This window comes from Sciurus carolinensis, chromosome 11 (assembly GCF_902686445.1).
Source record: "Sciurus carolinensis chromosome 11, mSciCar1.2, whole genome shotgun sequence".
In the NCBI taxonomy this organism is placed as follows: Eukaryota; Metazoa; Chordata; class Mammalia; order Rodentia; family Sciuridae; genus Sciurus; species Sciurus carolinensis.
The window spans coordinates 31,767,928-31,776,354 of NC_062223.1; the positions used below are offsets into that span (position 1 = coordinate 31,767,928).

At 40.3% G+C, this 8,427-nt stretch overlaps 1 pseudogene; it reads right to left on the reverse strand.

The window, feature by feature from the left end:
- Nucleotides 1-1,139: 1,139 nt before the first annotated feature.
- LOC124959449 (heterogeneous nuclear ribonucleoproteins C1/C2-like) lies at nucleotides 1,140-1,924 on the reverse strand (annotated as a pseudogene).
- Between the last annotated feature and the right edge of the window lie 6,503 nt (nucleotides 1,925-8,427).

Genomic DNA, 8,427 nt, shown 5'->3' on the forward strand with positions numbered 1-8,427 from the left:
CACTATTGGAGGAAGTAGATCGCTGGGGGGCATGCCCCGAAGGGACTCTATCTTGTCCCTGGTGCCTCTCTCTCTCCTCTCTCTCTCTCTCTCTCTCTCTCTCTCTCTCTCTCTCTGTTTTCCAGCTTCCAGGAGCAGAAGAGAAGAGGGTAAGAATGGGACTAAAAGCTCAGAAATGTTGACAAGAGCTAATAATGAAAACTGAAAATTCCTCAAAAGGACTGAAAATAATAGCTTTCTCTAAATCATCTTTTTAAAAATAGTTTTTAGTTGTCAATGGGCATTTATTTATTTATTTATTTATTTAAATGCAGTGCTGAGAATCGAACTCAGTGCCTCCCACATGCTAGACAAGCGCTGTACCACTGAACCACAACCCCAGCCCCTCTGAACCATCTTTTAATTTTTAATCTGCATAGAATATCGTCAATAGGTACCCACATTACCAAAAAAAAAAAAGAGAGAATCACTTTTTATAACTTCCCTTTTTCAGATTAATTACTAATTCAGTCTCCAGTATGATAATTCAACATCATCTAGACTTGAGTTAAATGCTTCTGTGTAGGCTTAAGTTCACTAGAAAGAAGACTTTTTTCTCCAAATTCCTGGTTTTTTAATAAGGACTTGTTTATTTTGAGAAAAAAAGGTCCTAAACATCAGGTTGTTCACAAAAGTAACCCACAGTATCAACTTCAGAAAACAAATAAAGACTATTATTCTAGAGGATGCATTTAGCTTGCCAACTCTCATTCACAAAAATACATGGTTCCATTTGTGTTGAACAGTCCCACATAGGACATTATGTGGGGCATAACACACATGCCTCTAAGACAAAGCTGCTCTCAGGTGCTACAACTAAATGAGATTGACTTTGCAGTTAGGGAAGCAACCAATGAAATCATGTACTCCCTGCATAACAAGAGATTATCTTGGAGACAGTTGATAAAAACCATACATCCTTTTTTTCGTTGTCATAAAGAGGTATCAAAATTAAAAGGAAAAATTACAGGGTAAGACTTAACAAAGCTACTAGCATCAAAGGAAGTGAAAATGGGACTGGTAGCAGGGTAATATGGATTAATGAACATGGAAGACAGGGAGAAGAGCAAGTGAGGGCTGAAGACACTCAGAGAGAGGATCTAGTGAAATTTTGATCGTAGACAAGCGTCTCGGTAAAGAAATGATGGGCTAAGATTTCTAAACCCCACTCTGTGCTTAAGAGTCACCTCTCCTTCCTCTGCCTCTTTTTTATCATTCTTGATCAACTCCAGGTGGTCATCCCCCGTCTTCATTATCCTCATCATCAGGGGGTCCCCCTCCTCAGCAGAGTCATCTGCACCCCCTCAGACTCTGTCTTCACATAAGTCTCATCTTTCTTCAGCGAGATGCTGCTCTGCTCCTCTTCTGATTTGTTGTTCTTCGCATCTGCTTGTTTGCTCTGCTCCTTTTCAATCTTTTCCAGGTTTTCCAGAAGAGAATTCACTTTTTGTTTTATTTGGGTCGGCTCCTTCTTCATGGCCTGAAGGTCATCTCCTTTCAACTTTCCAGACTTGGAAGAAGATCCCCACCGTCCACTCTAAAAACTGAAGCCACGTTTGCCCCTTCAGGAGGTGTTTCCTGATACACGCTGGCGTTTAGAGGGCACTACAGACCTAGCAATAGGAGGAGGAGGAGGAAGGTGTGCTGGGTATCTGTGCATCCTGTCTTAATAATCATGTTCAAAGTCATAGTCCAAGTCAAAAGAGGATCTGAGTAGAAGGGGTGGAGAAGAGTGTTCTGATGGACAGCGCAACCCACTATTTTGCCAGACTTCAAGAAGATTGCTTCCACATCAGACTTCTGACACCAGAATGTTGAGATTTCCAACAAATACATGGGAGTTGATGGAGTGTGGATCTGTCTTGCTGGGAACGTCGCTAGCCATCGTGTTTGATAAGGTTCCTCACAGAGGCAAAAGAATGTAGCAGAAGATCAAAACCATCTCACTCAAGCAAAGTTCCACTAACTTATATATCTCAAGTGATTTGTAACCGGGAGAAGGCGGGAGGGAGAAGAGAGTCGATTCTGAATCTCCTCCTCCCAGATTCTAGGAAAAAGAGGAAGCTCACGGCTGCCCGAGGTCAGCCAGGCCCCGAAATGGCTCAGCCTTATCTCTTCACAAAATCTCACTAGAAAATTTAAATTTAAAAAAATGAATAAAAAGATTTTCAAAAGTGTTACCAAATTTAGAAATTAAAAAAAAGTTAAAGACTTTCAAAACTATATGCTACTAAAAATAGCACTGACCCTTGATATTTATCTAATGAGTCCTCTGGGGGTTGGGGGAGGGGTTTCCTCCATTGGAGGAAAAAACCGAGGCCAACTCATCTGCAGCCTTTGGTTTAATTAGCTAAACTCTTCCAGATGGAGAACATTCAAAGCAAAGGAAGATTTCTGAGTCCCCTGGAATTGTTACTAAGCACAACAATATGTTGCATGTAAAAGAAAATGTCCTTTATCTTTGCCTTTAAAGGGCAAATGAGGAAGTGTTTGGTATCGTTACGATTTTCAATCCTATCACTGAAAAAGATGCTTTCATTTTATCCAATATTCAACAAGCAAATATCCACTGGTCACTTTTCCCCTGTGCTAATCACTGGAGATAAAAATAAGACAGGATCCTTGCCCTTGCAGATCTCACAGTTTAACCAGAGACTGTGTTCCCAGTGCTCGGCACATTGCAGTGATAGATATTGGTTTGTTGAATCCATGAGGGAAAGGTACAGACTCTAGAATAAGGAACTACATTCATAAAAGCCTGAACAAATTACTATGGTCAGAGGGGCGCCTGGGGCCTCAAGCTGGGTCTGGGTAGGCTTTGCAAAGACGTTAGTCAGGTAGGAGTGGGAAAGACTTCCAGACAGAGAAAATAGCCTTTGTAAAGGCTTGGAGGGAAGAAACAGTAATGTGTTTTTTAGACAAGAACTAGTAATTTGATGTGGCTGGAGAGTAATGTATATATGGAATGTGCTGGAAGGTAGCAAGACCACAAAGACTGGTTGGGGACCATTTGATGGAGATCCTGAATGCCTGCTAAGTTTAGATTTGATCCTTCTGTGTGTGTCAGTGTTTTAGAAAAGACAACATGAGACACAATATTAGAGGATGCATAGTAGGAAAGAAGGAAGTAAAGATACGGAAGGTTAAGTGTGTTGTCCGTGCCAAGCACTGGGATAGATCCTTTACATATTTACACTAAATCTCACTTAATCCTCACGATACTCCCACTGGGTACATAATAGTGTCCTCATTTTCAGAGGAGGCACTCAAGAGAAGTTGTGGAATTTTCCCCAGATCACACAGCTCATAAAAGAAGTAGGATTTGAAACCAAGGATTCTAAAAATCTCACTGGAGAATGAATGAAAATACTATTGAACCCATAAATTAGTATTCGGAAAAATATGCCGTGGAAGGTTGGAGAAAGTTAGTGAATATCAAGAAAGACACACAAGCAAGACACAAGGAAAGAAAAGCATGACTATACAAAAGGATATTTACAGTAAGGGAGATACAGCACAGGAAGTGGAAAGATAATCATAGAAAACCCACAACATGTGTTTTTAAAACGCAAAGCCCCAGGGAGGAGAGCCCAAGGATACAATACTGCCATTCACTCTGGCATCCTGTGCATTTGGTTTTGCTCTTTTACTTTTTTTTAAACTTTAAACAATTTGTTATGAGAGTTAACAAAGATACAGCTCATGATCTTGCAACTCTAATGCTCTAAATCAGAAACAGATGGTGCCTCGTTTCCTAGAAACTGCAGAATTTTGAGGACAACACTCTCTGTACCACTCCACTGATTTCGGTTCCTTCACAGATACTAATACATGGCTAAATAATGCGGTTGCTGAGCATGGTATCGGAACATCTGCTTTTCTTACTCGAGAATCTTTTGGAAGGTTCAAACTTTTCTTCATTTTTATTGCATTTTTTCCTGATTTCAAAAGTAATTCCTTTTTATTGTTTAAAAAAAAAAAAATTAAAGCCCTAACAGAGCAGTGGTAGAGCACATGCTTTGCATATGCAAACCTTGGGTTCAAGCCCCAACACCACTAAATAAATAAATAAGACACTGAACGAAGAAGAAAATAAAAATCCCCTCCAATCCTTCTCCCCAACAACAACCAATGTCTGGGGTTAACATTGTGACAATATTTTTTCTAGTTCTTTTTCTGCACCCACATCTTAGAAAATGGGATGTATAGCCCAGTGTGGTGGGGCAGACCTATAATCCCAACTATTCTGGAGATTGAGGCAGGAGGATCACAAGTTTAAGGCCAGCCTCATCAACTTAACAAGATTCTGTCTCAAAATAAAAAAGGCTGGGGATGTAGTTCAATGGTAGAGGGCCCCTAGGTTCAGGTCCAGTACTGCACACACATACACACACACACACACACACACAAGGATGTATAGAAATGATTTTCTAATCTATTTTGTTCACTGAAAAATGTATTATTAACACTATTTTCATATCACCAAATATTTATAACAACTACTAGTATTTCATTATATTGTATAAATCAATTTATGTAACTGACTCCTTTTCATTCAACACATTCCATTAATTGACCATTTATGTGTCAGAACTGTGCTTGGCACTGGGTAAAAAGTGGTAAGTGAAAGAGGCAAAGGGTCTGATCTCATGGAGTTTACAGTCCTCTAGTTTATTTATGAACATTTACTATTAAGAAATAGTATAGTGGCCGGGCACAGTGGCACACACCTATAATCCCAGCAGCTTGGGAGGCTGAGGCAGCAGGATCACAAGTTCAAAGCCAGCCTCAGCAATTTAGTGAGACACTGTCTCAAAATAAAAAACAAAAAGGGCTGGTGATGTGGCTCAGTGGTAAAGCACCTCTGAGTTAAATCTCCAGAACCAAAAGAAAAAGAGAGAGAGACAGAGAGAGGAAGAGGAAGGAAAGAAGGAGGGAAGAAAGGAAGGAATGAAGGAAGGAAAGAAGAGAGGAAGGGAGGGAGGGAGGGAGGGAGGAGAAAGAGCGTAGTGCAATCTGGCAAACACTGCATCAGCTTTGTGATAAGCTTAACATCATCCATGAAATGTCAAGTAGACAGTCTGTACCCCTGATATGATGTAACAAGGTGGCATTTTACCTCTGAGATCTTCCTTCCATAACCCCAGTCTAATCATGATTTTAAAACCTTAGACAAGAATTGGGGTGTAGCTCAGTGGTAGAGCTCTTGCCAAGCAGGTGTGAGGTCCTGGATTCCATCCCCGGCCCCAGAAAACAAAACAAAACACCAGCTAGGCACAGTGGAGCATACCTCAGCATAATCCCAGTTTCTCAGGAGGCTGAGACAGCAAGTTCAAGGCTAGTTTGGGCAATTTAGCAAGACCCTGACTCAAAATTTTAAAAATCAGGGTTGGGTATATAGCTCAGTTGTAGAGTGCTTACTTAACATTGCAAACACCTTGGTTCAATCCCCACTACCACAAAAAAATATAAATAAAATTAAAAAAAAAAAAAAAAAAAAACACCAGACAAATCCAAATGGAGAGACAGTCTACAAAATCCCCATCCAGTACTTCTCAAAACTGTCAAGCTCATCAAATACAGGCAACCTCAAGAACCTCTCACGGACTTGCAGAAGCTAAGGAGACATGACAGCTAAATGTAAACTCACATCCTGGATAGAATCCTGGAATAGAAAAAGGAAAGTAGGTTTAAAAGTGAGGAAATAAGAACAAAATATGGACTTTAGTTTATATTGGTGTGTCAATATTGACTTAACAAATTGTAACAAATTTATGCTGATAATATAGGCTGCTTAACCTTGGGGGATATTAGAAAGGCGGGTAGGTGGAGTATATGGAAACTCTGTACTACCTTTGCAACTGCACAAACCTAAAATTATTCTAAAATTCAGAGCTTTTTAAAAAACAAACACCATGATAGTCATTCTTGTGTCTTGAAGCTAGCCTCTGATTCTTTCCTTAGAAAGAATCCTGAGAGTGAAGTGGCTGCGTCACTCCGTGTACACATCTTTATCCACCAGAGATTATTCCTTAGTGTTCTAGGTGTTTATATATATATATATATTTTTTTAGTTGTACATGGACACAAGCTTTTATTTTTATGTGGTGCTGAGGATCAAACCCAGTGCCCCACACCTGCTAGGCATGCACTCTACCACTGAACTACAACTCCAGCCCATGTTCTGCTGACTCTTAAAAGATATTTCCACCTGTCATTATCCCGGCATTTTCTTTGTTGTAGGCTCCTGAAGATGGAAGGAAACCTAGGAGAGTGTGGAGCCTAGATGCCTTGTTCTACAGTTGAGGAAACTGAAGCCCAGAGAAATGAAGTGACTTGGCCAGGGTCACACAGCTAACGAACAGAGGGAAGTAGAATTTATATTCCCACTAACTGTAATCTCTGCTGAAATGTCTCTGGGTGTGACCAGTTGAAGTAAAATTTCCTAGCTCATAGTGGAATCAGTGATCAACAACCAGATTTGTGTCTTTCTCTTTTCTGGAGGTAGATGCCAGGGTTTACTTCCTGTGTTTGGGACATGGTTGACAGGAATTGAAAGGATTTTTAAATGCATTTAAAGAATGAACTCAGACACAACTAAGAATTGCTTGACTAAGTGCTGGGGCAAGTCAGTTTTCTTTCTGAACTATCACTTGCCAATCAGAAAATTTAGCATTCCAGTGCTCACTTCTGACGGAGGACTTGGAGAAATTAGTAGCTAGAGCAGATATATCTGCGGAAGCTTTAGACAGCAATGTCATTTAAGGAAAAAGCATTTGAATGAGAACAAAGGGCGCATTTTCTGTTAAGAGGTCTGTCTTATCCCAAGAAAGTTCATTTCCTTGCTTGTATGGTCTCTAGACAAGGAAAATCCCAGACTTGGCATTGGTAGGGAAGAAGAGGGCAATGGAAAGGAAGGGAGAGGATTGTTAGACTTCTTGGCTGGAATTCAGAAACAAATAGTTCCCCAGCCTGGCATTGTTGGGCCAGCGTCAGAACCAGCCCAAGAAGGCAGACAAGGAACATTACCGTTACTGACTTGGCTCCACAAGCTGTTACCCTAGAGAAACTGGTGCGTAAGCAGGATCCTGGAGGATGCCAGAGAAATGTAAACAATCACTGGGTGCGGACCTGCGATTGCCTACAGAAGCTTTGCCAGGCCCAAAATTGCTATCATACATTTTGACTAATTTAGCTCCCAGAAGCTCCCAGACATTCTTGCAGGATTTGGGCATGACAAAGGCAAGCTGAAACAAAACTAAAGTCTGGGATTTAGGAGAGCATTGGCCTCTGACCTCTGGAGCCTCTGATCAAAGCCCTAAACCCTGCTCAGGTCAATGAGCGTCCCTGCTCCTGGTATGGAAGTGACTTGTTTTATTTGTCTGTAAACATCATTCAGCACCTGCACCAAACGAAACTTGGCAGGCAAAATGAAGAAGGAGTAATACTTCTAAAATCTCTATTTTTAAAAATCTGTTTGTTTTTATTGGTGCATTATAATTATCCATAATGGTGGGATTCATTATGCTACATTCGTGCATCCATACAACAGAATTTGATCAATCTCATTCCTAGTGTCTTCACTTTCCCTCCCCTCCTGTTCATCCTATTTTTATGATCTGAACCTTTTTATTCTTTGAAGGAGTGGAAGTAGAGAATGATGTTAAAGAACTTTCCAGAACAGACGAAAAGTGAAAAGACTTAAACAGATCACAAATATCTGATATTTATTGCCATCATTGTTTTGCAAAGGACAACACAGACACAGCAAGTTGATTGGCACTGCCCATGATGGTGCAATAAACAAAGGAAGAGACAACCCTAAAGTTTTAAAATAGATCAGAATGAGAAGGGAGTATTTGAAGTAAGTGTAACCTCTGAGAGTCTGGACCTAAATAAGAATCTCTAGCTCCTTGATTGTGTGCTTTTACACAAAAGAACAAATAAAACCTTAGGATTGCTTTGATCTTGGTCTTGAAAGTTAATATTAATCCTATTTTACTGAAGCATCTCAATTGCATCTAGTGAGGTGACCCACACATCTGTTTCCTTGTTGATGCCTCCGATTCCATCCACAGAGTTCTTTTGACTCCTTTGAGTTAGATGATAAATGGATTATATGTATCACATGCTGGTTCCAGTCAAATGATAGCAGCTACCTGAATCACTGTTGAAATGATTCAATGTTGAATGACACTCAGTCGGAAAGGACTCGGGCAACTGATGAGAAAGATGGGTAAGGGAAGCAATGCTATATTGCTTAAGATGCTGTGTGGGGGGCTGGGGTTGTGACTCAGTAGTAGGTTACTCACCTAGCACGGATGAGGCACTGAGTTTGATCTTCAGCACCACTTAAAAAATAAAAATATATAAATCAAAATGCAGTCT